This window comes from Macaca fascicularis, chromosome 18, assembly GCF_037993035.2.
Source record: "Macaca fascicularis isolate 582-1 chromosome 18, T2T-MFA8v1.1".
Lineage (NCBI taxonomy): Eukaryota > Metazoa > Chordata > Mammalia > Primates > Cercopithecidae > Macaca > Macaca fascicularis.
The window spans coordinates 41,862,849-41,890,189 of NC_088392.1; the positions used below are offsets into that span (position 1 = coordinate 41,862,849).

Here is a 27,341-nt window from a genome sequence, read left to right on the forward strand (position 1 = left end):
TTCACAAACCATTTTCATTAAGGGGTTAGTAGAGCTATCTCTAAACTAATAATGGAAGAAACCACCCTGGAAGGGAATTTTTGGAGGAAGAATTTCTGCTGAGTAGGTTCGTCTTAACATAAATGTTTGCAAGCAACAGAAGAGAAGTTAATGATCACCGACTTTCCTTGAACTTCAAAGCCCTATGCTATTTACTTTCATATTTATTATTTAATCATCACACAACTATATTTAAGTAGGTATCGTTGCAGGTGAGTTCCATTTGCCAAAGATTACAGATCTGGAACAGAGTGGTACTCAAAGCTACAATGTGCCTGACTCCTGGGTTTATGCTCTTCATCGCAACTTTCCCGTGAGAAAAGTTCCTCTATGTGAGAGGAGAGAGACGGTGGAAAGGACAGAGATTTTCAAAGGACATCTGGAAAACTTGTATGACTCAGGGGATGGCCACATCTCTCTTAAGGTCCATCTGAAGGCACCCTCCTCTGGGACACGTTCATTTCTCAGAAGAAAGAGTATACTTCAAAAACTCTTATTGTTTGGAGTGCTCATTTGGTACTTTCTGATTACTGATTTGTATTGCTAGTGCTTCTTTCCCGCTTATCTGAAGTCCCCAATTATATCTATAAAGTAAGCCATACATGAGAATGAATTACTGGACAGGCACCCCCAAAAAAACCGTGTTCTAGTCTTGTCTCTGGCACCTGTGTGAGACCTAAGTTTCTTTTCAACTTTAGTTCTACGGTACTCCCTGCCTGTGTCACAGTGGGTGCATAGTAAACACCTGATGTGATTAGTTGGGCTCAATATTTTGTCAGCAGAGGCCTGGGTGCTCCTAAGGGTAAAAGCAACAAGGTTTTCCCTGGGTGCGGTTATGCCCTGGTCTGTGGTAAGTTTAGGGCCTTGCTGCCTCCTGTAGGGCAGATGCCCAAGCTGGGGCCTAAACGCCGCAACGGGAGAAAAGAGGAAGGGAAGATATCCCAGCCATTAGAGGACATTATGACATGCCTTTCTTTTAGACTTCACAGACCCTTCGGGACGTGGATTATTGATATCATTTTTACTGAAGACGGAACCAAGATTTAGGTTAAACACTTAGATCTGGCATCCCCTACCCGGGCCCTAAGTGCTCTCCAAAGACTCCACCTCTGGGCTTATTTACATCGCGAACCTACCCTCGTTCAGCAGCACGAGGGCCCCGCCCATTCATTTGCATAGGGCGCGCCCAGTCGCGGGACGGGTCCTCGGGCTTCTCCCAAACCCCCTTTCTCTCCTAGGCGCGTCCTCCGGGCTGCCCGGGGCCTCCCAGTGGGATGAGCACGTGTCCGCTGCCGGCCTCACGACGGACTGTGGACGAAGCGGCAGGCCCCCACAGGCCCTACCCCACGACGCTGGCGAGGGATCGGGCGGTCGCCGGGAATCGTCTTCCCGCGCGGCAGGGCGCAGGCCTTTCCCCCGCCGCCCCCGAACTCCGGTGGGAGCGCGCAGGAGTCCAACTCAAGCGAAACCGCGGGCGTCCAGCCCCGCCCGGCCGCGCCCCGCCTCGCCTCGCCTCACGCTAGACTGGGGAGGCGGGACCAATCAGCGAGCGACGTCTCCCTTCCGATTCGAGGCCCCCGATGCGCGGCTCACACCCCGAGCTCCCCGCGTGCTGATTGGCTGCGGGCGCCGCCGGTCCGGCCGGGAGGCGGGGCGGGCCGTAGGCAAAGGGAGGTGGGGAGGCGGTGGCCGGCGACTCCCCGCGCCCTGCTCGCCCCCCGGCCCTGCCCGCGGCGCTCGGCCTCGTTCCTTTCCTCCTCCGCTCCCTCCGTCTTCCGTGCCCGCCCCGCGCGGCTTTCGGCCGGCGTGCCTCGCGCCCTAACGGGCGGCTGGAGGCGCCAATCAGCGGGCGGCAGGGTGCCAGCCCCGGGGCTGCGCTGGCGAATCGGCGGGGCCCGCGGCCCAGGGTGGCAGGCGGGTCTACCCGCGCGGCCGCGGCGGCGGAGGAGCAGCTCGCCAGCCAGCAGCCCGCCAGCCGCCGGGAGGTGGGTGCGTGGCGCCGCGGCGGCCGGCGGCCGAGGGCGGAGGGCGGAAGCGGAGGTGGGTTGGCGGTGGAGGGCGCGGCCGTGCGGGCGGCCGGTAGGGCTGCGGACGCGCGCCTGAGGGGAGGAGGGGCAGCGCGGGCGCGCGCGTCCTCACCCCCTCCTTCCCCGCGGGCGGCGGCCAGGCTCCGTCCCCTCCCCTCCCCTCCCCTCCCTCCCCTCCCTCTACCCTCCCTCTACCCTCTACCCTCCCGCGCGCCGGGGCAAGCGGCCGGGCCCGGGCCTGGGGGCGGGGCGGGAAGACGGCGGCCGGGAGTGTTTTCAGTTCCGCCTCCAATCGCCCATTCCCCTGTTCCCCTCCCAGCCCCCTCCATCCCATCGGAAGAGGAAGGAACAAAAGGTCCCGGACCCCCTGGATCTGACGGGGCGGGACCTGGCGCCACCGTGCAGGTAAAGCCTGAGCGCCCGCGGGCCTCCGGCTAGGGGTGTGTTTGCGTGCGTCCGCGGCCCGGGCGATGGGCTGTGTCACATGGCCGCGGCGGGTGGGGGCTGGGGTGTGGTGAGTTCGGGGGCTGTGGGTGCGCCGGCCCGGGCGTGCGGGTTCGGGGCCAGAGAGCCGGGGAGGTACGGTGCTCGGCGGCCCGGCGCTGCCGCCCAGCCTGGCGGGGGTGGGGGCTGCCTGCGTCCCTTCCCCTCGCGGCTCTAACACTCCATAGTTTGTGGTTCTGATTTTTAAAGCCGAAGGGCCAGAGCTCTTGTTTCAGGAGTTGTGGGGAAGCCTTGTTAGGGGCGCGTAATACTTTGCCTCCACTTTTTTTTTTTTTGGTCCGGTAACCTTTGTTAACCATAGTAGTCTCGGGTTTTCCATGGCTTGTGTGTACTCACAAACACGCACACAGCTGATAACTGTGATCATCCTTCACTCACTTGTGAAAGTTCTGCGGGTGGAGCCTATTAGTTTTTATCACCCGCTTTTGGAAAAGCCCTCGAAGTGATTTCTTTTATTTCAAACTTGGTTTTCAAAATTGCAACTTACTTTGTTCTCTTGGAGGGGGATACTGTCCTTGGGTCAGGCCCTTTTTTGTCTTTTATTTATCCTTACGATTTCCTTTTGATCCTAAACAGAAAATACCTGGGTTGGTTTTGTTATTCCTTCCTCATAACACTTTAAAAGCAAAATACCACCAGTGTATTGTCAACCATATCTTTTAAAAAGAAATCTCCAGGGAAAACGAGTTTGCAAGCAGCATTTTCCATCAAAGTCATGTCTTGTTTGTTACAATTTGGACTATCTTAAATTTGGGTGTGTGAAACTTTTAAAATGTCATGTGTAAAATAATTGTTAATAAGTAAATAACTTGGAATAGTTACATCTTTTTAGAAATATCTTTGCGATGTGAATTTCCAAAATTCTTTTTCTCTCTTCTGACTTCATATGAATTGAACCTGATAGTTTCGTATGAATGAATCGCTGATAGGATGTTTTCCTTTAGCCTAATAATAAATTTGCTCTTATGCTGAAAATTTGCTATTCTACTTTAACCCCCGTTAAAAAAGTTTCTATCTTACAGAGAAGTTAAATTGTTAAATGGAGTTTCAACAGTTTTAATACATGAATTAGTGAAGCAGAGATGGAAGAAATAATTTAAAATGAGCTTCATAAATATACCATAGTTTGAGGGTTTTTAAAAAGTTTGCCTTCGGAAAACCCATACAAGATATTTAAAGAATTTCCTCTGCCAGAAGGTCATTTAGCAGACGTTTATATTAAATTCAAAAGTAATACTTTTATTTTTAAAGTTCCTTACCCTTTGCCGTAAACTAAGCTTTGGTAGTAAATATAAATAGTTCACATCTTTTGGCATTTGTAAAGAGTGTACCCACTTTTACTATAAATACTAAATTCTATTGGATTTAATTGAGTTCAAGGCAGTTCACTGGCCAGGTTTAATGTAACGTGATTGGAAACGTTGATTTTGGGGGTTTTAGTAAGAAAATGCTCTTAGAGCTTGGTTTTTATACTTAGCCACACCTTTTTAAGTGCGGCCACAAGCATTGTAGGTGTTCAACAAAAGTTTGATTTTTCAAGGTTGTAACCTACGTTTACTTAGTCATAAGTGGTCATGTCTCTACACAGTCTGTACGCTTCGTGAAATAATAGTCTTTTAAGAAACTGTGCAGGGTAATTTCTTGTTGTTTGTGACTTACCAGGCTTGGTATGTGTTTTAACTCTGGTGTAGGAATATTGGGGATGGTTTTGTGTATTTCAACAAAACTTCTCTTTGATAGAAACAAAGGTTGTTTCTATTCTACTTCAAGATGGCCAGAGGTGGTTGTCACCTTTTCATTTTCACATTGTAAATATTAGAATCATGTTGCTATAATCTGGTTACTTCACCTTTGGGGGAATATATGTGAATGGAAAAGCTCAGTTTAGCTGTGTAAACTGTTGGGCAAAGACCTATTGAATTTTTACATTTTGCAAATACTGTCAGTTTTAAAAGACTTTCCTTATTCTTTTTTGGTTTTGATTCTGTTGGTTTTGTGCTTTAGGGCTCCAAAAACCTCCTTTTGTAGCAGCTTTAAATACAGGTGTTTTTGTAATGCATATAAAAGCTGTATTTAGTGCAGCCTGGCAGATGGAGATTTATTCATATTCTTGGGACAAAGAGTCATTTTTAGAGGGTGGAGGGGGACATGTCTTTTAGATTCCTAGCCTTTTGATGGGTGTAGAAGAGTCATTTTTAGGCCCATAGTTTCTGTAAGAGGTAAGATGTTTTCCACTAAGTATTCCAAAGGTATGTCAGAAAATGTGAAACGTAAAGAATTTAAAACCAGTTTAGGAGAGGTTGTGCATTTATTTTCAACAAATAACTTGTATTGAGCAAGTAGCAATAAACAGCTTTCTCTGTGTGTCAGGCTCTGGACTAGGCAATAAAGTATCTTACCAGCAAACAAGTACACCCCTGTTCCTTAATGGAGTTAGAAAAGTGGAAACTCATGTCCTTTGCCCAATTCTCCAGTGTTCAGAGTAAGACAGTTGTTAGTGTACAAATCAGGGGCACATGCATTACTGAGCCATTCCTAAAGTATGCTTGCCTTGCTTCCTATCACATGTAACGGATAGCACTAGGGAAGATGTGAAGTGTTAACTCAGTGTCACTGGGAACAATTGTCACCAGTTTTACACAGCTTATACAAACTGAAGATACAACCAGTCTTTCAGAAACGTGTTTATTGCTGAACAGATGTACACTTGTAGAGCTAAGCTTCATCTGACCTTAATTTGATCACTTATTGCCCTTTAGTTACAGAAACTGGTTAAGGAAAGAAAGCAAAGTTGAATAACTCAGGTTCCAGTGGAAGGATCAGGAATAAAGTGTAAAACCAGGTAGTTAAACCGAGACTCAGGATTGGACAGCAGTCTCATGTAGTGGGTTTTGGAATCAGAGAGCCATAGGCTAATATTTTGTTTCTCAGTTACAATATTGGGCAATTTACTGCTTAACCCCTGACCGTTGGTTTTCTGACAGAAAATGGAAGTAATAACCCCTTCCTTATTCAGTGATCACAATTAAAGTACCTAGAACATTGCCTGAGACATAAGGGTCCTCTCAAATGATTTCTTCCTCTCTTGTAGTTGTGGGTTTGTTACTTGGGCTTTTTCTAATCCAAATGATTTGCTCACACTATTATTATTGACCTATTATAAAATGTATATGAGAAGCAGACAATGAACAACAAAGGCCTGGGATAGCCAAATTGTCCCAGTCGATAGCTTAAAGCCTTGGAGCCCTTTAATAAGAACGCATTGGCATTTACTTAAAGTGTTTCTAACAAGCAAACTTATCTGGCTTCTAAACCTGCACTAGATTAGAAACAAGTAGATTATGGGTACTGTGGGAGGTTTACAGGGGGTGTGGTGGGGGCTGGGTAATAGGATGTTAGCCTAGTGTCTCTTGTAAGAAAAAAACAGATAACAGCCCGGTGAGGATAACAGAGATAATCTACAAGACACAAAAATAGTCAAAGCCTGACTAGCATGTCTGGGGCCATTGAGTGCAGGACCAGACCTGAAAGCATAGTAATGAATGTTCATCAATTAGCTTAAATCATGTTTGGGAAAATCTTTTTAAGAGTGCAGTAATCTACATAATATACTTTAGATTGTCACTCAGGATGATTAAGAAATGTTCTTAAAGGGGTTGAAGATTGTGCTATAACTTATGGTTTATTTCATGAAAGATCCACAGTACCTGTTATGACCAAGATGTTTTTCATTTGTTTTGCCATTCAGACAGCCATTCAGATTCTAAGCTGAAAGGGTAGCCAGCAGTAAAGAAAGGCTGTCTCAGTGTGGTAGCACCCTATGCCACCCCCTTTCTTCAGAGTAAGTAATTTTTTTTTGTCAGAATACAGAAGTATCATAAAATTTCACTTGTGCTTTGACAGTAGCGTATGCTTTTCACTGTGCGTTGAGACAGAGTATGCTCGAGATTTCTAGGATAAAGCAAGAGTGAATAGTTGGCCAGTCTCTCTGTTGAGGGTTTCTTGACTCTTGTAATGTCTGCCCAGTATTAGCATTGATAATACTTCTGCCCAGTATTAGCATTGATAAGTTTTTTGATCTCATTTCTTCTAACCTTACCTCAGGGTTACTTTTTAAAACATCTACACCATCAGATAATTATTGGTGACCTTGTAATGTGTAGCCTTGGCTGTTTTTAAAAATCGGATTTTTTTTTTTAGCAGTAGTACAAAAAAAAGTACTAGCCTTTTTGGTTTAAAAATGCATAGAGGCTTATTGCTTGTCCCTGATCAATTTTGATCCTTTTTTTCAGGTTGGTGTAATTGTGATGTATTCAGTTAGGACATAATTCAATGTTGATTCTAGATTTACATCTGAAAGATAGCTCTCAGCTTCAGTTCAGCAATTTCATGTAGGAAGAATGTAATTTTTCCAAGCCAGGTGGATTTAGACACTGCCTTTAGTTTGGTCAGATAGCCAGAAATATTAGGGCAATTCTGTGTCTTCTGTGCTTGCCTCACATTGTACAGTGTGAATGGTTCTCCTTGGCTCTGTGGGTTCCTCTTATTTGTAACTGAGGCACATTGATAGGACAGGTGCTTGGTGTATCTTTAGATTTGCACTCTTAAGAAAATAGAAATTCTAATGTGATTAATTCTTATCAAAGTTTGTAAATTTACTGTGAAATTGTCATTAATTCTCCTAGGTAGCCCTGTCATTTTTCAAAATCTGGTTTTACATTGACCTCAAGGCTGTAGAGTAGTGGAAAGTGAGGATAGACTTTAGTTACTTCTCTTTAGTACACATGTCTACCTTAATGTAAAAATGTGCATTTCCTTGAATAATGTACAATGTCATACCTTCCCTCATTTTGTGGGAAAGGGGGATGTAGTTTTACATTTAATATATTCAGTAAGAATAATCTTGAGTGAACCACTGGTGTTCCATCTGTTCATTAGTTTGAGTCTCTTAAGTCAAAAAAGACTCTTGATCTGAGGAAGTAGCATAGTAAATCTGTGATCTTATAGTTTGCCTATATTTAAAAGTAAACTACATTTTCATATGCTGCTTCAGCTACTTCCAGAAATTCTATAAAGACATAATGGTTAAGGTCTTGTAAATGTCAAGGAAATGTTCCATCCTCATCACATCTTTCATTTCAGAATGTGGAGTGGTGAGGCCGTAGGCAATGGCTCACGCCTGTAATCCCAGCACTTTGGGAGGCCGAGGCGGGCAGATCACTTTGAGGTCAGGAGTTTGAGACCAGCCTGGCCAACATGGTGAAACCCTGTCTCTACTAAAAATGCAAAAATTAGCTGGGTGTGGTGGCGGGTACCTGTAGTCCCAGCTGCTCGGGAGGCCGAGGTAGGAGACTTGCTTGAACCGGGAGGCCGAGGTTGCAGTGAGCTGAGATCCTGTCACTGCACTCCAGCCTGGGAGACAGGGTGAGACTCCATATCAAAAAAAAAAAAAAAAAAAAAAGAGAAAACGTGGGGTGGTGAATCTTTTTTGCAGAGTCCCCTGTATAAAATCCTCATAAATGATGCTGTGGAAGCTGGGCCCATGAGTCTTCTCCCTTGACTTGAATGAACTATTGAAACTTTTTTGTTGACTAGAGATACTTTATCTGTGGCAGTGAATGCAAATTTTCCTTATTGAGATCAGCTTTTAAAATTCTCTCTCTTTTTTTTTTTTTTTTTTGGAGACGGAGTTTTGCTCGTTGCCCAGGCTGGAGTGCAATGGTGCGATCTTGGCTCACTGCAACCTCCACCTCCCAAGTTCAAGCAGTTCTCCTGCGTCAGCCTCCCAAGTAGCTGGGATTACAGGCATGCGCCACCATTCCCTGCTAATTTTGTATTTTTAATAGAGACGGGGTTTCACCATGTTGGTCAAGCTGGTCTCGAACTCCTGACCTCAGGTGATCCGCCCGCCTCGGCCTCCCAAAGTGTCGGTATTACATGCGTGAGCCACTGCGCCCAGCCTAACGTTCTTAATAGGCAGTTAGGTTGTAGTTCATTTTAGCTGATCAATTAAACATTTTTTTTTTTTTAATGTTTTAGTTATCAGGGGGGTCCAGCTTTGGCCTGAGGTTGTGCATTGGCCATTTCTGCTCTAAACCAGTAGTAGTCAGACTTAAAACATGCACACACCTGCGCACACAGCAGCAACTAGAAAGCCTTGAGAGAGAAATACGCAGGATTTCAAAATGTAAAGCAGATAAAAGGAGTAAAGCTGTTTTGTAGAAGGAAGAATAGGCAGTTGTTGACGTCCTGCCTGATCAGTTTTCCTCTCATCCTCACTACTAGGAAGCCTTTGAAGCACCACTGAACAGTAGGTCTTGGAGAAATTTTTGCTGTAGACCTGCTCTATCTTAACAGGTAGCTGCCAGCCACATGTGACTGTTCAGCACTTGAAATGTGGCTGCTGTGACTGAGAAACTGAACGTTAAATTTTACTTAATCTAAATTTAGATAGCCATATGCAGCTGATGGCTACTGTATTAGACAGCACAGATGCCCAGGGACATTTACATCATTGTATAAAGTTGTGTTGGATGGCACTACTCTAGACTTTCCTTTAATTGAACTTTTACGGCCTGAGGACCCCACTCACGTGATTTGACGTGGTATTAGTTGTTGCTTCAGAAGAGGGTCAGGATAGACTTTGGGAATTTGAAGAGCAATTGGAGTACTAGTACTTTATATTTGTGCTGATTTGAGTCTGGGCCTGTGTAGTGTTGTCATAGGTGCTTTTTTTTTTTTTTTTTTTTTTTTTTTTTAATAATCTGAGAGTGATAAACCAATATGTAAGTTATATGTTTACAAGTTGATTATAGAGTTGTGGATTCCACAAAACTCATTATAGGTGATAGGAATATAACTCCTAGGTAAAAACAAAAACAAAACAAAACAAACAAAAACAAATAGGTAGTCTCTTTACACAGCAGTCCCTATTTCATGTGAACTTTTACTAAAATAATAATTTTCTTGAATTAAATTCAAGCTTGCATTAGGTTTGATAGTCCATAAAGTTGAACACATCAATGTTTTCTGTTTGCTTTTGTTTAAAAGAAATCACCCATCATTCTCCATGAGGGCCAACCTAGGTTTCCAGTTGGCAGTGTCTTTCCTTACTAGCTTACGCTTTGGAAAGAACATAGTTATAGTGATAATTGAAAAATCTGTTTTTAAAAAATTGGCTTTTATGTATTTTAATTTTTTTGAGGTTTTCTGTTATCCCAGTTACTAATGAATTATTTATTTGACTAAAATTCTGCTGTTTTTTTCTCTGCCTTGTAGTATGTTTGAACATACATTGCTAAAAATCTGGGTCTCCATAGAGGATTGCTTCCAGGACCCTCCTGCAGGGACCAGAATCTGAGAATGCTGAAGTCCCTTATATAAAATGGTGTAGAATTTGTTTTATGCACGTTTTATTGTTATTCTTAAATTGTCTCTAGATTACTTAATATCTAATACAATGTAAATAGTTGTTATTCTGTATTGTTTTAGAAATGATGAGAAAAAGTCTGTACATGTTCAGTACAGTCACAGTTTTTTCCTGAACATTTTTTATCCATGGTTGGTTTAATCCATGTATTTGGAACCCACAGATAAGGAGGATTGACTGTACAGTGATTTTATATTATTTCTAGTGGGACCTTAGATGTTGTAGATGAGGCAGCACCATCATGTTTAAAGTATGTTATGTTGAAATAATTAACTTTGGTTTTCTTTTGAAATAAAAATTCACATAGGTATTTGGGGAATATTTTGTATTTCCCTGCAGTTTGAAGATTTGAAATTTCTCTTCCCTCCATACATTTTAAAAGTGCAATCTACATTTGCATTCTACATTTAATCACTATCTGTCCTTGACTTCAACTTTGTGAAATTTTTTTTAACCATTCTTTTTCACATTTCCCTTCCTACTGGCCTTCCAGATGAACTGCCAAGTTTAGCAGTCTTTTCTCAATGATCATACCTTCTTCAGTGTTTGCTGTTATTATACTGTCTTTATCTAAATTTCTTAAAATGAGACAGACACAAGTTAGGCCCATTCTTCCTATTGTAAACAGATGAAAATGTTGGATAAAATATAAAACAAGTTTTCTCTTACATATATAGGTTATCTTAAAGGGGGAGAGAAAGTGCCCAGGTTCTAGAAACTTAGAAAAATCAGCCAACTTTAAGGACAGTCTGGCTGTGGGGCATTTACTAGAGATAAGATTCAGTAGCTGGGGCTGAGATTATAATACCATTCAATGAAAGGAGACAGAACTCTGGAAACTGTGTGCTTAAAAAAATTAAAAAATAAAAAGTGTTCTCATATCATTGAAACATCTAGGGCTTCTGGGAGAAAGAAGCCTCAGACCTCTCTATGGAGGAACTGGAAAAACAGGCTTTCAATGGACTTAAATATCACAGCAAAGCAAGGCAGGGTCAATGAAAACAGATCTATAGCTGCATGTGGAATAGTGAATTTTTATATACGTAATACATGACTGCAATCCAAAATTCAGGGATACGCAGTGAAGAGTCTCTTTACCGGTCTGTTCTTTGCCATACAGTTGCCAATCTCAAAGTTTTGGGATCACAGGCGTGAGCCACTGTGCCTGGCCAGATGTGTGAATATATCATCAGTCCTCTGTTGAACGTTTAGATGATTTCCAGTTTTGTGGTATTAAAAACAATGCAACAACAAGTAACTTCATTTATATAGCATTTTGCTCCTTTGCAGGTTTGTCTGTAAGATAGATTGCTAGGAGTAGTTCAAAGAATATCTACATTTGTAATTTATTTTGGAGAATGTGTTTCATTCATTTTTTCGAATAACACATGCACATGGTATAAAAGTGAAAGAGAACAGAATAGTAAATACTGAGAAAAGTAAGTCTCCTTCACATCTCCTATAAATACTGAGAAAAGTAAGTCTCCTTCACATCTCCTACCTCCCGGTGCCCAGTTGTGCTTTCCAGAAATGTAATCACTGTTACTAGCTTCTCATTTATCCTTCTAGAGTTGCTCTGTCCAGTATGATAGCTACTAGTCACATGTGGCTATTGAACTCTTGGAATTGAGATGGACCACAAGCGTTAAATACACACTAATTTTCTAACAGTACAAAAACAGAATGTTAAATATTTCAGTGGTTTTTAATACCGATTGCAAATTGAAATAGTATTTTGGATATATTGGGTTAAATTAGTAAAATTATTAAATTATTTCATCTTGTAATTCCTGTTGTGATGGCATCAGGAAATGGGATCTTTGGGAGATAATGAGCCCTCGTGAACGGGATTAGTGCCTTCATGAAAGAGACCCTTGTTAGCATTCTGTCCTCCATGTGTAGAAACCTGAAAAAAGCGGCAGTCTGCAACCCAGAAGAGGGCCCTTACTTGGAACCTAACCATGCTGATACCCTGATCTCGGACTTGCAGCCCCCGGAACTGTGAGAAATAAATTTCTGTTGTTTATAAGCCACATAGTCAATAGTACTTTGTTATTGCAGCCTGAACTGACTAAAGCACACCTGTTTTCACTTTTTAAATATGGCTGATAGAAAATTTAACAGTATATGGTTTGCATCCTGTTTCTGTTGAATAGCACTGGTCTAAATAAATCCATACATATATAAATATGTACAAATATAAGAATTCCTCTTATTTAAAATTTTTTTCTTTTGCATTGTAATCTTTGGAATCAGAAATCTGCTGAGATGTTGGTAAAGAGTGGTTAAAAACTGTTCTTTATGGCCCCATCAATCACCGTTACCCATTTGTCATTATAGCTCTCATCAGTGAAGGTTATGCTTCCATTGACATTTACGGTGTTCATTTTGGAGAGAAGATGCCATTGTTTTGGCTTCGTCTTTTTTTAACTTGCTCCGATTTGCACTGGTTGCCTCTACACCTAGTACACAGCAGTCATCCTGAGATTCCCCCTCACCAGCATATTAGGGATTGCCTTCATTTTCTCTTCTTTGTTAGATCTCCCGTTGTTTCTTTATGTGTGCGTATATGTATGTGTGTGTGTGTGTGTGTGTGTGTATTTTTTGAGACAAGGTCACACTCTGTTGTCCAGTTGGAGTGTAGTAGGGTGATCATGGCTCACTACAGCCTTGCACTCCTGGGCTCAAGTGTAGATCGTATTCCTTTTTGTTTTACTAGTATCTCGTTTTGATGAGACATATTCTTCAGGACCTTCCTGGAGAGGGTGTTGGCACGGGGAGGGAGGGGCGGGGGCGGTAAATACTTGGAGATATTGCATGTCTGAAAATGCCTTTGTTCTGGGTAACATAAGTCTAGGTTGGAATTTTTTTTTTTTTGAAAAATTATGAAGTCCAGGATTACGAAGCCATTGCTCTCTTGACTTTATTTAGTGTACTGTTGACAAAACCAAAGCCGTTTTGATTGTTTTCCGTATAACCTTTTTATTTTTTCCCCTCCTTGGAAACTTCAGGCCCTTTTTTTGTCCTTCTCATTCTGGTTTCGCTACAATGGGCCTTCATGTAGGTTTGTTTTCATTTATTTTACTGGGGTCTTGATGGGCCCTTTCCATCTGGAAACTCCCATCTTTCAGTTCAGGGGCTTTTTCTTAATTTATCTGTTTGACTCCCCTACTCTGCATCTCTGTATTTGGAATTGCTGTTGGGACATTGGACCTCTGGAACCAGCCTTCCAATTTTTTTCGCTTTTTCTCTACTGTTTCCCGTCTTTCTTTTCTCATTTCTGGAAGATTTCTTCTACTTTATCTTCTAGCACTTCTATTGATTTTTCCCCCCTATTTCTGCTGTCATGAGCTATCAAGCTACGCAAAAGCTGGTCAGGTCTCTGAATGCTGCGTTTGAGAGCATGCTGCTCTTTCTTCAGGGTTGCTGAGTCTTGTTTCTCTGGCCATACTGATGTTTTAAAAATGTTTTCTTTCTCTATGTAGTCTTTTCTTGAAGCTGATTTTTTTCTGGTTTTGTTTGACGTTTTTCCTCAGATAAAGTAATTCTTAAGAAGTGGGGATCTAAAAAGCTGATCAAAAACTGAACGTGTGGGTGAAACTTGTCTCCTTTCAGTTTCAATGGAGAGGGATCTGAGCAGGCTGTTTGTTGGTAAACTCCCAGTATTAGCATCTGTGTGCCTTTCCTCCTGGCTTGGTCGGGTACCCTGGTGAAGTCTTTTGATCTGAATAACTGGGCGGAGGTCTGGCTGCTAGTATTTGGGAGCCAGAACCCAGTGGAGGAAGGGGTTTGGGAGTTGACATTTAGCATAGTGTGCTTATGTTCATTGACACGCTCTTTTCTTTCTATTTATACCCAGGCCATCTCCTAGTCCAGAGATTGTTGTTTTCCCCTTTGCAGAAAGTAAACGTTGAGGCAGAGGATTAGTTAACCAGAGACAGTAAGGGGCGCAAATCTAAGAACTGAATTCTTTTCTACAAAGCTCTAACAAGTACCACCTATTACTCCTTCCCCCGCCTGGCCCTCAGTTCTTGCCGTGACTTGCTGTTGGTTCCTTAACATTTTGAGGATTTCTGTGTTAATCGTTTGTTTTCAGCTTTCCCTACAGCTAGTCTAGAGTTAGTAGTTTCTGATCTGTTCAATTACTACTCACCCATTTTCCAGCCATTAAAAGTTTGCTTCTGTTTTCTCCTTACCTCTTCTCCCTATCATGAGGTTTCTGCTTTTTAAAAATTCCCTTGGATGGGCGTGGTGGCTCATGCCTGTAATCCTAGCACTTTGGGAGGCTGAGGCAGGAGGATCGCTTGAGTCCAGGAGTTAAAGCCTGGGCAACGTAGGGAGAACCCATCTCTTAAAAAAAAAATTCTTTATTATGGTTTTTAATAGACTGTTTTCACCTGCAATGCAATGATAAGTTAAAGTTTTCCATGAAAAATTTTTTACCGATAACTCTCCAAAAGAATTGAAATAGAATAATGTGTAACTCCAAGTCAGTGGGGATGAGGGGTGCAAATGAAGAGAATTTGATCACTCTAATATAAGGCAGGGAAGAAGAAAAAAGTAAAGAAAAATGGATAGATATTAGAAAACACAAAATAAGATGGTAGAAAATAAGCTCAAGTATCTCCATAAACTCAATACGTAATTTCAGATTAAACTTGCTGGCTAAAGGAGATCAAAAATTTAAAAAATCCAGCCAGCTGTATTTTACAAGTGAAGATACTCCTAAAAGTATGATGACATAGTTTAAAAGCAAAGGAATGGAAAAGAGATACTAGGTATCTCTTTTCCATTGGAAGAATTGGAAGAATTACGGGGATAAATCAAATCTGTAATCGTAGTAGAAAATTTTAATGTATCTCTCAGTAATTTATGAAAAGGTAGGTAAGTAGATTTAAAAAACTACAAGGTTATAAAGGATTAGAAGAGTACAATTAGCAAGCACCCAACAATTACAGGAGATACATTCTGTAAGGAGAGTCGCTTGAACCCATGAGGCAAAGGTTGCAGTGAGCTGAGATCGCACCACTGCACTCTAGCCAGGGCGACAGGGCGAGACTCCATCTCAACAACAACAACAAAAATAGTACCTTTGGTTTAGTGTATGTAACTAAGTTGAAAAGAGTGCCAAGATTGATAGAGGAGGAAAAAAAATGGACAAATGTATTGGAAATGAAGAGGTGGTGTAACTGCAGACAAATTGAGATTTTAAAACTGCAAGAATACTGTGAACAGTTTTATTTCTTTAAATTTGGAAACAGGTAAAGTGGACAATTTCTAGCAAAATAAATTACACAGTTGGCTTAATAAGAATTAGAAACTTCACTAGATTATGATTTAAAAACTTAAAAGTCGGCCGGGCACGGTGGCTCTCGCCTGTAATCCCAGCACTTTAGGAGGCTGAGGTGGGCGGATCACGAGGTCAGGAGATCGAGACCATTCTGGCTAACACGATGAAACCCCGTCTCTACTAAAAATACAAAAAAAATCAGCCGGGCCTGGTGGCGGGTGCCTGTAGTCCTAGCTACTTGGGAGGCTGAGGCAGGAGAATGGCGTGAACCTGGGAGGCGAAGCTTGCAGTGAGCTGAGATAGTGCCACTGCACTCCAGCCTGGGCGACAGAGCAATACGCTGTCTCAAAAAAAAAAATAAATAAATAAAATAAAGTCATGTTGGAAATATACCAGACTGGGCGTGGTGACTACCACTTTGGGAGGCTGAGGTGGGTGGATCACTTGAAGTCAGCAGTTCGAGACCAGCCTGGCCAACATGGTGAAACCCCATCTCTATCAAAAATACAAAAATTAGCAAAGCGTCGTTTCAGGCGCCTGTAATCCCAGCTAATCAGGTGACTGAGGCAGGAGAATCACTTGAACCCAGGAGGCAGAGGTTGCAGTGAGACAAGATTGTGCCACTGCACTCTAGCCTCGGCAACAGAGTGAGATTCTTTCTCAAAACAAAACAAAATAAATATACCTGTACCAATATAAAATTTTAAGTCCTCAAGGAAAACACCAGACTACAAATGAAAACCCCATATGGACAAGTGCAACCAAACATGAGGAATTAAATCTTATACAAAATGTTACAGAAAAATTACTTTGCAAGGCTACTATAATCTTGATACCCCAACCAGATAGTGTGAGAAGGGGATATAGGCTGCATTCTCACCAATGAACATGGCAATAAAAATTGTAGTTTGTAAAATGTTAGCATTTACTCAAAACAAAAATACCATAACTAGTTAGGATTTGTCTCAGGAATGCAGTGATGATTAAACATTAGAAAACTCGTAAATGAAATTCATCATGTTAACACATTAAAGGAGAAAAGTCATATAACTTTGGACAACGGGAAAGCATATGATAACATTTAGTGTTTGTTCGTGACAAAAATTCTTAGAAAACGAATACAAGAGAACTTCTGAAAGTGTTAAAAAAAACACAGAGTACTGACAGCATAATTCCATCTATATGAATTTCTAGAACAGGTAAAATTAATACTCAGTGATAGAAGTCAGTAGTTGCCTGGGATGGGGAGGGTGGATTGACTGAAGAGGAACATAAGGAGACATCTGAGATGCTGGAAATGTTGTCTTGTCTGGGATGGTGGTTACGTGAGTGTAAACATTTGTTAGAATTATTGATTTCGTGCTCACTCATGGCTCACGACCCTCAGTTTAGAGAAATTGTAGAGTGCAGCGTATGGTGAAATGTCTCATCTAGCTAAGTGTGTGTATATACTAGCTTGCAGTGTAAAATGTACTTTTCACTGTGGGACTTTTTTTGGTTGAAAAGTTTGAAAGCTTCTGCCCTAGAAGAGCTTTTACATAGTATAAAATGATATATGCCAGCGTATTCGTAGCAGGTTGTGAGAGAGGAAAATTGGAAACTTAACTGGTCATCCAGAGTGAATGGACAATGAACTGTGCTAGTCATAAAATGGAATTCCATGTGACAGCTAAAATGAATGAACTTAGGATTTAGGATTATATATGTATCAGCATGTACTGAACAGTATCAAACTTTCATATAAGTTTATAAAATGTACAGAACTGTATTGTATGGATACAATATGTAGCAAAACTGTTAAATGACCATGGGGGAACATGGGGATAGTGATTATCTCTGAGAAGCAAGGGGGAGGGAAATGGTATCAAAAAGGAATACATAGGGGGCTTTAGCTGTATCCATATCTTGTCTTATTTCTTATATCTGATCAAGTACTGCAAAATGCTAAGATATGACAGCTAGATGGAAAGTACAAGAGTGTTCGGTATGATATTTTTGTATAATATAAGTCTCCATTTACAATAAAAACCAAGATACCTGGAGAAATAAGGAAATTTAACAAGATGTAAGTTTTTTTATGGAGAAAATTATGCAGCTTATCAATAGATAATAAATAAATGGAAATATTCATTTGCATAGTAGGAGTACTTGATATCATAAATATGTTTTCCATAAACTAATATAAATTCATTGCACTTCCAGTCAAAATCCTATAGGATTTTTGTAGAACATGCTAAACTTAAAGTAACCAGCAATACTACACATCTGAAAAGTAAGGAAGGAGGATCACCCTGGCAAATATCAAGACTAACTAGAAAGCAGTAGTAATTAATATTCTTTTACATTGATGTTAAGTGTGAACAAATAACAGAATAGAAAGTGTGCGATCAGTACTTTATTTAGTATGAATTTGCTATGCGACAGAAGTAGCATTATGACTTAGCGAAAGGTAAACTTGAATACACAGGCTGTCCTTATGAGAGATGGTTAGATCACTGTCTCACCTCTTAAAACCAAATTTCTGATCTTTCTTTTAGAAACTTTATTTGAAAAGTAAAACTGAAGTGTCCATAAGAATATCTAGAGGGGATTCTCTGTATTGCTTTGGGGTATTTATTTGTGCCTCACATTCCTCATTTGTAAATAATAGTACCTACCCCAGTTGGTTCTTAGGATTTGGAATTCTTGCTTACTGGACTGTTAGTCTTAAGCACTCAGTAAATGTTTCCTACCATATTTAGAGGCAGAGCAAGATTTCTTTGAAAAGAGGCAAGGTAGTGCCATAAAAGATTTTTAATTAAAATATAACTTTATGTGTTCCAAAAGACAAGATAAAATGAAAAGTCATTCTAAGGATTTAGAGATTTTTTTGTAATACATACTCAGTGATAGAGTTATGTCAGAATAAAAACAGTAAGAAAAGGACCACATAATTGAGGACTCTGCAAAGAATATGTACTGTTTAATTAAATGTGCAGAGAATGCTATTTGTCAACCTTCAGTATGGAGTTAATAACTTGAAGGCTTTACTACAAGTTCAGGATAATTAGACCTCTTACCTTATTGAAACTTTTCGGTGAGTAATCTTAGAATCCTAATTTTACTAAGATATCATTTGGTAAGCTGACTTGTTCAACTGTAAAGATAACGTCTTTGTGTTCTTCTGAAATCTGCATTATGTAAGTATCACTTATTGCTGGAATTAGAATTAGTGTCTGAACTTAGATTTCAGTTCTGCAGATGTTGAACATTTATTTCAGTAGAGAATTTGCTGCCACACCATTGAAGGAAATCTGTATATTCTGTAAATGACTCATTCATATTTTGATGGCAACTTGATCATAAGTCTAGTTTTCTTTTTTGTGTTTCATTTGTTTTTAACCTGGAACACATCGTTATCTGTTCCTTGTCAACCTGCATTCAGTCTATTTACACTTCAAAAATATTGCTAAAAATACTTCAGTTTTTAAAATAAAAGTTTAACTGAGATGTATTATCAGCATTACTTAACAACAAATGCTATTTTATTACATAATTTTAAAATTTTCCAGAGATATTAGACAGATGTCAGCCAGCTGTGGTTACTGAGACATGCAAAGGTAAGGCTGGTAACTTTAAGTGTTCACTTAGTTCCAAAATGGTTTTAACTCCTCTTGGAAGACATGGGACACTGAAATCACGTGGCAGTACCAGGTCATGTGGCCATTCAGATGACCTAGAATAGGCTTAACTTAAGGTAGTTTCATTTCAGTGAAGAAAAAATACTGTAAAGGTTTTATAGGAAACTTTTAGGAATACAGCTTAACTCATAAGAAACATTTCTCCTGACAAAAGTGTAACAGAAGCTGGGCACGGTGGCTCATGCCTGTAATCCCTGCGCTTTGGGAGGCTGAGGCAGATGGATCATCTGAGAGGTCTGGAGTCCGAGACCAGCCCGGCCAATATGGTGAAACCCCGTCTCTACTAAAAATACAAAAAATTAGCCCGGCGCGTTGGCACCTGCCTGTAATCCCAGCTACTCCAGAGGTTGAGGCAGGAGAATTGCTTGAACCCAGGAGGCGGAGGTTGCAGTGAGTCAGGTCACGCCATTGCACTCCAGCCTGGGCAACAAGAGTGAAACTCCGTCTCAAAAGAAAGTGTTACAGAAACAATTTACTCTCATTCCTCCTAATGCTGGAAATCACTTTTATTTTTGCTGTTTATACAGAAGCTTCATTTTTTATTCATTTTTTTAAGCTAAATTCTTATGAATGGAGTAATTGAACAAAAGATATAGATATTCTAGAGAGATTCTTCTTAAATTTTGCTTTCTCTATCAGTTTTTCGCAAGGAACAGAGATATTACTCATGTTAACTCAAAAAGAGGTTTTGTTCTGAGGATATAATTGTGGAGCTGGAACAGGCCTGGACAGTCCTCAGAAACCAAGCCTAGAGATTGGCCGCTCTGCTTTTCTTCAAGACACCAGTTGTCTCAGCCTAGCCCCGGCACACACCCTTACTTGTACATTGATTGCTATCTCCCGAGTCTACTGTATTTTATGCTGCCTCCTGGCCATGTGATGAACGTAGTTACTTACATAAAGGCATGTATAAAACTGACCCTTTAGCCTTCAGGGTTGTTTCTCTTTCCTCATTCCAAATAGTGATTAATGTACCATTACATGCTACTCAGTTACATTAGGTAGTTGGTCACATTAGTTGTGTTTCAGTCCTTTTCCCTAAACTGCACATCCAGTAGATCAGCAAAATGCAGATTGTCACTGAAATAAATGAAGTAATACTCCTATCATTAGCAGTAATTTCTGTCTTCAGCTTTTTAATCTGCACTGGTCTTATTTTCCCCTCATCTTCTACCACAGTGCTTCCTGTGCACCATATTTTAGTGATAACCTAAATTTTTCATCTCTCCTAGAACATTTCCTGTCTTTAGAAAACATGCTGAACTTCCCACCTGGTGTACTCTCTCTCTTAATACTTGTGCTCTGGTGTCAACTTCAGTGACACCTTTCCTTTCCAAAGGTTAAATTAATCCTGTTCTCTGTGCTAGGATAAAACTGTGCTGCATACTACAGTGTCTGTAGTTGGCTCCTCTAGAGCATATTTTGTGGCACAGAGTAGGATTCCAACGGGGCCAAAGGTAGCCAGGTACACTTTTTGCTGCCCAATAGTCCCAGGTTTTTAGTTGGTAGATTATTACGTGTGTTTGATGGAGTTTTGTGTATTTGCTTTATTTTATCAAGTTACATACTACAGTGCTTATTTGTGTGTCATATTACAGTTTAACTGGGCTACTGTTAAGTTCACTGTTGCTCTTTTATTTGCATTACAATTCCCTAGTTATGCGCAAACCTCACTTTCCCACCATTTCTACTATATTGCTAAAGAAAGGTACATAATCCTATTATTGACTCCTTTCACATTTTTAGTGTTTGAACCCTAGTTGGACCCCCAGGGTTGCCGATGCAGTATTGTTCTGTGGCGTTCCATACATCCCTAAAAAGGGTTGGCATGCTATGTTGCCTCTTCCTGGAGGGAGGCCTTGAGACCAGTCTCCTGAATTGAGCTTGAGGACGCATTAATTTTTTTTCTGTTTTGAGGGGTGTGAGTATGATTATATTAGGTTATGGCCATTCTTTTCTTTCTTTTTTTTTTTTTTTTTTTTTGAGATGGAGTCTCGCTCTGTTGCCCAGGCTGGAGTGCAGCGGTGTGGTCTTGGCCCACTGCAACCTCTGCCTCCCGGGTTCTCCTGCCTCAGCCTCCTGAGTAGTTGGGAATACGGGCACTTGCCACCATGCCCAGCTAAGTTTTGTGTTTTTAGTAGAGACGGGGTTTCACCATGTTGGTCAGGCTGGTTTTGAACTTCTGACCTCGTGATCCACTGGCCTCAGCCCCCGCCTTGGCCTCCCAAAGTGCTGGAATTACAGGCGTGAGTCACCACATCCGGCAGTTAGGGCCATTATATTTTCTAACAAATTATACCAAGGGCTGAATATCTTCAGTTTGAGGACTTTTTTGAGAACATTCTTTTGATCATTTGAAGTTCTTTTTTGAGCTTTTACTTAGTTTCTTTTTTAGTAAATATACAGTTGACCCTTGAACAATGGGGTAGTTGGGATGCTGTCCTTCTGCACAGTGAAGAATCTGTATATAACTTTTGACTCTCTTAAGGCTTATTACCTACTGTTGACTGGAAGCCTTACCAATACATAAACAGTTGATTGACCCATATTTTGTATGTCACATGCATGATAAACTGTGTTCTTTAAGCTAGAGAAAAGAAACTAAGAAAATCATAAGGAAGAGAAAATACATATACTATTCACTTAGTGGAAGTGGATCATCATGAAGGTCTTCATCCTCATTGTCTTCACTCTGAGTAGGCTGAGGAGTAGTTGGTCATGCTGTCTCACAGGTGGAAGAGGCAGACTAGGAGTCAGGCACATTCAGTGTAACTTTATGAAAATAAGTAATTTTTGCCTGACTTTTTTGCATTTTCATTTCTCTGAAAATGTTTGTGTGGTACCAATCCTCCTTACACCTTTTGCTTTAGTTTCAGTGCCCATGGCATAGAAGAATCTGTGTTATAAGTCAAAAGCAGCCTTGAATAACTGAAACCATATATATATATAGCTAGATTGTCCTATGTCATTTGTTTTCTGGCACTGCTTCTTCTGCATGTTCTTCCTCATCTGGAGCTGATTTAGAAGCACTGATCTCCATTATGTTGTCTTCTGTTAATTCCTCTGATGTGGTGTCTGTTAGCCCTTGAATTTCTCTAAAAAGATCCGTATCTTGAAGCCCTTTACTCCCCCCTCCCCCCCCCTTTTTTTTTTGCCATATCCACAGTCTCTCATGATTTCCTTGATAGGCTCTGGTGTAAATCCTGTGAAGTCAGGCATATCTGTACACTGTTTTCTCCAGTAGGAATGTGTCATTTTGGACTTGATGACTTTCGTGGCTTTTTTCTATAACAGCAATGGCATCTTCAATGGCGTAATCCTTCCACACTTTGGTGACACTCTATCAGAGTTCTTTTTCGTAGCATTGACAGTCTTTTCCATGGAGTACTGTGTGTAATAAGCCTTAAAGGTCCTTACGACTCCCTAATGTAGAGGCTGATTTAGAGATGTTATTAATGTCCTCTGGGACAAGTAGATAACTTTGACACATTTGGTGTTGGAATCATGGGGTTATGGGTTACTAGGGGCATTGTCCAATATCAAAAGAACTTTAAAAGGCAGTCCTTTACTGGCAGGGTACTTGACTTCAGGGACAAAGCATTGGTGGAACAAATCCAGAAAAAGGGCTCTGGCTGCCCTGGCCTTTTTGTTGTGGCAGCTGGTGTTTATCTTTTCCCTTCAAGGATTGGAGGTCAGCAGCCTTATAGAGAAGGGCAGTCCTAATCATAAGCCTGACTGTATTTGCACAAAACAGTAGAGTTAGCCTGTCCTTTCCTACCTCAAATCCTGGTACTTGCTTCTCTTTTTGCTAATAAATGTCCTTTGTGGCATTTTTCCCCCTAGAATAGAGCACTTGTGTCTGCATTAAAATCCTGTTCAGGCAGACACTCTTTCTCAATGATTTTCTTAATGGCACCTGGGAACTCATCTACTTTGGTTGGCAGAAGCTCCTTTCCTGTTATCTTGACATTTCTTAAGCCACGCCTCTTTCTAAATTCTCAGACATCTTTTGCTTTCATTAAATTTTCCAGCTTTAGATCCTTCACTTTAATTTTGCTTTAAGTTGTCATATAATGACTGCGCTTTTTCTCAAACCATATGATAGTCTATAGGTACGCCTTTCTTTATAGCAATCCTGTACCCACATAAAACCTGCATTTTCAATATAAGATAAAAAGTTGTTTCACAGAAGGTGCAAGGTCTTCACACCTGCTGGCGTAGCTGCAGTGACAGCTTCACAAATTTCTTTTTTTTTAAACAGTAGTTCTTACACTGGATTCATTTATCTTGAAATGGCGGGCAACTGCAGCTGCAGACCTCAGTCTGCGGTACATACCAAGCAGTTGGAGTTTTTCTTGTAATGTCATGGTTTTTCTCTGCTTCTTGGGAGCACTTTCAGCATCACTAGTGGTACATCATGTAGATCTCATGGTGTTAGTCAAGGCTTGTGGTCTTGCACTACACATGGTGAAAATTACATGATCTATGTGAGAGATCACTTTTTACCGTGATACTCAATTTACTGGAGAGAAGAACTGCTCATGCAGACATGATTAGCCCCACTCAGTGGATACCCGCGATACTTCCGCTCACCGTGATAGCAACAGGAGGTGGCGATGAAATTATTACAGTAGTGCAGTATGTACTACCATTAATCTTGTGTAGTTACGATTTAATACTTCATCTGAATGTTTACATTTCTCTTGACTGTAAATGGCTCCACGTATGGTCTGTGTTTGTGTAAGTTTTGATCAATTTTAACTTTTTATAGTAGATTTTTGTATTTCATGGTGGTAAATGATAGGCTAGTATCTACATATCTTTTATGCATTTATAACATACCTTTTCTTAGTTTTTTTCAGTGTTTCTAGGCTACCTGGTTTTTCTGAGTTTTTTTTCAGATTGTCTCAGATCTCCAAGACATTTTGCAGTGTTTCTTGAATAAAATCTGTGTATAAGTGGACCTATACAGTTTAAACCCATGTTATCCAAGGATCAATTGTATAGCTGTTAGAACAACCATTTTGTCAGTGCCTCATGTAAGTTTGTGTTGGCTGTCATTTGGGCTCTCAGTTTTTGTCCTTAAAACAATACCCCTTCCACCCTCCATCCGCGAACATTTGCCTACATGTACTTGCAGAGGCTATCTGCATGTACACTTCTGCATAGACCCTTCTAAGCTTACATCTTTGGTCACTTGCAACCTCCTGTCTTCTGAAATTTACAATGTGTGTTGACATGTTGAAGCTTTTGAGAAGTTCTTCAGTAAAGAAGTCTGTTTAGTTTATTTAGGAACTTCTTAATATGTTTGTCCAGCACCTTTTTAATTTTTTTGAATTGTAATTTACATTGCTAAAAAGCACAAACTTTATTTTTTAATTTTTTTTATTTTTCCCATCATTAAAAGTTTTTATTTTATTTTTTTTATTTCTTTTTTTGTAGTTTTCAAGTCTTATTTAGTTTGCTTTCTTTTTTTAAAATTAATTTATTATTATTATTATACTTTAAGTTCTAGGGTACATGTGCATAACGTGCAGGTTTGTTACATATGCATACTTGTGCCATGTTGGTGTGCTGCACCCATCAACTCGTCAGCACCCATCAACTCGTCATTTACATCAGGTATAACTCCCAATGCAATCCCTCCCCCCTCCCCCTTCCCCATGATAGGCCCCGGTGTGTGATGTTCCCCTTCCCGAGTCCAAGTGATCTCATTGTTCAGTTCCCACCTATAAGTGAGAACATGTGGTGTTTGGTTTTCTGTTCTTGTGATAGTTTGCTAAGAATGATGGTTTCCAGCTGCATCCATGTCCCTACAAAGGACACAAACTCATCCTTTTTTATGGCTGCATAGTATTCCATGGTGTATATGTGCCACATTTTCTTAATCCAGTCTGTCACTGATGGACATTTGGGTTGATTCCAAGTCTTTGCTATTGTGAATAGTGCCGCAGTAAACATACGTGAAAGCACAAACTTTAAATGTTCAGTTCTGTGAGTGTTTTTGAGATAGTCTCACTGTCGCCCAGGCTGCTGGAGTGTAGTGGGACGATCTCGGCTCAGTGCAACCTCTGCCTCCTGGGCTCAGGTGATCCTTTCAAGTAGCTAGGACTATAGACATGCACATGGCTAATTTTTTTCTGTATTTTTTGTAGAGAAAGGGTTTCGCCATGTTGCCCAGGCTGGTCTTGAACTCCAGAACTCAAGCCATCTGTCCGCCTCAGCCTCCCAAAGTGCTGGGATTATAGGTGTGAGCCACTGGGCCTGGCCAGTTCTGTAAGTTTTGGTAATTTGTACTCACGTGTGATTACCTCTCAAACAAGATAGAAAACATTCAGGAATTCAGTGGATTTACAGGAGCGAGGGAATAAAACAAAGATAGAGAACACTTTTATCACCCTAGAAAGGTACTTTGTGCTTCTGTCCAAACATTTCCACTTCTCTTCCTCAGTGCCTATGAGACGATCATTTTGACTTGTCATTAGATTAGTTTTGCCTGTTGTAGGAAGCCATGGATGAAATCAGTCTATATTTTTTTGTCTTTTGCCCAGCATGTTTTTGAGACTGATCCATGTTGTGGAGTGTATAAACTCATTCATATTTGTTCCTGAGCAGTGTTCCTTTTTATGAGTACACTATAATTTTTTGTTTTCTTTTGGTATTTTGACTGTTTTTAGTTTTGGGCTATTATTAACATGGCTACTATGAACATTCTTGTACAGGTTTCTTTTTGTGGACATATATATTTATTTTTCCTGAATGTGTGATACAGGGTAGATCTATGTTTAACTTTTTGGAACTTGACGGTTTTCCAAGTGTGCTGTACCATTTTATACTTCCATTTCGGTGGAATATGAATGTTCTAGTTGCTTGATGTGGTAGGCTGAATCATGGTCTCCAAAGATATTCAGGTTCTAATCCCAAGAACCTGTGAATGTTGTTTTATATGACAAAAGAGACTTTACAGATGTGATTAAGTTAAGGATCTTGAGATGGGGGATTATCCTGGATTATCTGGGTGGGCTTTATATGGAATGCCAAGAGCTCTTATTAGAAGGCTGTAGAGGGAGATTTGAATGCAGAAGAGAAGGCAGTGTGACAATGTAAGCAGAGATTGGAGTGATGTGCTCTGAAGGTGGGGAAGGGAGCACAAGCTAAGGACTATAGGTAACCACTGGAAGCTGAAAAAGGCAAGGACAAACTTCTCAGACACTCCAGGAGGATCAGTCCTGCCAACACTGTGACTTCGTTGAAACTGATTTTGCTAAATTTGTGCTGTGATTGTGATTATTTGTTACAGCAGCAATGGTATACTAATACACTCCACATCCTCACCAACATTTAGTAGTGTCAGAAAATTTTTAAACCATTCTAGATGGTGTGAAATGGTATTGCATTATGGTTTTAATTTGCGTTTTCTTGATGATTGGTGATACTAAATACCTCTTAATGTGCTCCTGTATCCTCTTTTATGAGATGTCTGTAATTTGTTCTTTTTCTGTTTAACAAAAAAGCTGAGGTTATCTTTTTCTGTGATTTTTAAATTTTGATGGTTTACATTATATACACAGTATCCCTTATCCAAAATGCTTGGGACTAGAAGTGGTTCAGGTATTTTCCAATTTTTAGAATATTTGCATTATAGTTGTATACTACAATGACCATTGTTTTTTGGGTGTCATGTTGGTACTCAAGAAGTTTCAGATTTTGGAGCATTTTAGATTTCAGTTTTCAGATTTGGGATGCTTGGCCTGTATTTCTTTTTCTTTCTTTCTCTTTTTTTTTTCCTTTGTTTCTTTTTCTTGAGACAGGGTCTTGCTCTGCCTCAGCCTGGAGTGCAGTGGAGTGATCTTGGCTCACTGCAGCCTCCACATCCCTGTGCTCAAATGATCCTCCCACCTCAGCCTCCTGAGTAACTGGGAGCACAGGCACGCACCATGCCCAGCTATTTTTTTGTTTTTTAGTAGAGATGGGATCTTGCCATGCTGCCCAGGCTGATCTTGAACTCTTGAGCTCAAGCAGTTCACCTATTTTGGCCTCCCAAAGTGCTGGGATTACGGCTGTGAGCCACCATGCCTGACTCAACCTGTATTTCTTTTATGGTTAATGCTTTTTATGTTTTAAGGTCATGAATGTATTCTGTGTTTTCCTCTAAGAGCTTAAGATTCTGTTTTCCCGCTGAAGATGGTATGCACTTGTGGTTGAGGCTTATTATTTTCCATGTTGAAAAGTTGTTGCAAACTATATTGACCTTGTTGTGCTTTACTGGAAAATGAGTTGACTGTATATGTGTGGGTCTATTTCTAGACTTGTTCTGTTCCACTGATCTTTTTTTCTTGTGCCTACTCTATACTCTTGATTACTAAATCTTT

At 40.6% G+C, this 27,341-nt stretch overlaps 1 protein-coding gene across 5 annotated transcripts in view; it reads left to right on the plus strand.

Annotated features, from left to right (window-relative positions):
• Window positions 1–1,929: 1,929 nt before the first annotated feature.
• SMAD2 (SMAD family member 2) overlaps window positions 1,930–27,341 on the plus strand; it is an 88,970-nt gene continuing 63,558 nt past the window's right edge. For 3 of the 5 annotated variants that reach the window (XM_074022342.1, XM_045377859.3, XM_074022341.1), the window contains exon 1: window positions 1,930–2,024. The gene's annotated coding sequence lies outside the window, so the exon portion shown is untranslated. Of the gene's footprint in view, window positions 2,025–2,385; window positions 2,472–27,341 lie in introns of all 5 variants that reach the window. The other 2 variants (XM_065533861.2, XM_065533863.2) reach the window with 1 other exon arrangement.